Here is a 2,538-nt window from a genome sequence, read left to right on the forward strand (position 1 = left end):
CAGTTGAAAAATATTAAAAATACATATGCACAATTTTTTTTTATAAGCATTTAAAGATCAAATTTTGACAAAATTTATCAAATTTTAATTTATAAAATGTTCAATTTTTGTATCTAAGAATTAAAAATTTAAAACAAGATTCCACATAAGTAATTAATTCTGTTACCAAAAAATCTAAAATATACATTTAAAAAGTTTATTTTTATAGTTATTTTAAGTACAAATTTGGACGAAATTACATATTAAAAACCTAGGATAACTCTTTTAGTTATTTTGTTGTGATTGTATAATATTATTCGTGGGTACTTGAAACTTCTAAAGTATACTATTATATATCTATGATTTTACCACGGTTTTTTGTTGATGTATAACGCGTTATAACTTATAAGTACCTAATAGATATTATGATATGATTAATTTGGAATTTATTATAGGTCAATTTTTTTTTAATACCTTAGATAAGTATATATATGTCTAATACATAGACTGATATACCGTCTCCGCTCAGAATCGTTTTTCTTATACAGTGATATTATATCATTGAATTCAAATTTAATACTGTCCATTATACAGTGACCCACTTCTAACCTACTGTACAGCAGAGCGATATCCACTTACCCACCTTTTTATAGTTAAAGATTTAAAATTAAAAACATTTTTATATGATGCGGATAATGATTCTCATAAATCACAGATATCCACAGATTCTCATAAATAGTTTATACTGTAACCAAAGAATCATCAGTTATCACAATAGTATAATTAAATATACTAAATAATACATTAATACCTATATTATAGGCTAACACACCGTCATCGCTCAGAATCGATTTTATATCACTGAATTCAACTTAAATACATTCGTTACACCTAGACACCTCATGTAGGTACAGAAAAGCGATATAACCACTTTCTTGGTTTACCAAAATGTCAATAAAAATGTATTTGCTGATTGTAAAATGAATACAATATTTCGCATAAGTTGTTATAATAGCATAACAGTCCGTGTTGGCGCTGAAAATTATCTAGTATGATATGCTAATGAGCACGACGGCCCGACGGTTCTTATCGTTCCGTTCCACTCCTCTTCTTACCGTGATTCCTTGTAATTATTGTTATTGTGAATATTGTATTCTTCATATTTATTGTCTTTGTTTCTATTTAATTATATTTGTATTTTCTTGTGTTTTTTTTTTCATATTATCAACTTTTGCGGCCAACACCCTTGTTATTATTTATTATTTATTATTATTGTTGTCGTTCGCAAAAATTTATTATTCCGCTAGTGTAGCGTTTTCTGTTTCGTTCAGCATCTTTTTTCGGGTGTGAGTATCTTTTTGGTACACACCAACCAATATTATTATTTGTATTATTATTAATTTGTACCAGTGGCGTGGCGTGGAGTCGACAGTGGTGTAAGCAAACACCAAAAATTATACCCACCTATACCTTAATTTTTTTTTTTTTTTACCACCACTAAAAAGCAGCTTCAGTTTAAAATACTGATTTTACCTTACTATAATTAAATAATTGCGTACTTACAAATTTTACCTCTAAAAATGTGTCTCAACAACTTTTGGTTATAATATAACAAAATTAACAAAAACATATATATTTTTAATACATTAGCTATTTATTTTTAAATATATTATAATAACAAACGAAACAATTTTTTTAATTTATACATTCTAATGTAGGGATAATAGTGTTAATAAATAATAAAAATAATAATAATAATAGTCCTGTTTTTTTTCTTAAATCTAATTTTTAGTTCCAAATTCTATTAGTTTACAAGTTCACTTATAAGACAACTCTATTCTTCTATTTTTTTTTAAAAAATCTTTAATTACATCATTATAAAAATTAGGTTCACACTTTGTAATCATTAAAACTTCTTTTTCTATGGAAAGTAAAGATAAATTTGAAAGTCTATTTTGAGTTTGATTATTTCTTAAATAAGATTTTATCCTTTTTAAAGCGGAAAAAGATCTTTCAGCAGAAGCACTTGTTGCAGGAATGGTTAAAATTAATGCACATAATTTAGTAACTTGAGGTAGAACAGTTGTTAAATCTGTTTCCCTCAAATATTCTAAAAGTTTATAAATATGTGTTTGATGAAACTGATCAGATGAATATATAATTGACAATTCACTCTTTAGCTTTGGAAATTCAAAATACTGACCATATGTTTGTTTAAGTGAACTAAATTTATCCTGAGGAAAATTATCTTTGTAATGGGAAAATTTTTCAAAATCAAGTAACCCCATACATTTTAAGTTATATACTTCAGAAAATCGTTCATCAATTTTAACTAAAATAGTATCTATTATTTCATAAAATAAACGTTTATAGTTAATTTTTCTATCTTCTGATACTTGAACCATTCGACACCTTTTATTTCTGGATGGAATTATTTTATTTTTTTCTAAGTCATTTACTTCATTCCAAACTAAATTAAATTTCTGCCTATACTCATTTAATTGTTTCTTAAATTCATTTATTTTTTGAGTACATATGAAATATCAACACTTTTTTTTG

The sequence above is a fragment of the Acyrthosiphon pisum genome, chromosome X, assembly GCF_005508785.2.
Source record: "Acyrthosiphon pisum isolate AL4f chromosome X, pea_aphid_22Mar2018_4r6ur, whole genome shotgun sequence".
Lineage (NCBI taxonomy): Eukaryota > Metazoa > Arthropoda > Insecta > Hemiptera > Aphididae > Acyrthosiphon > Acyrthosiphon pisum.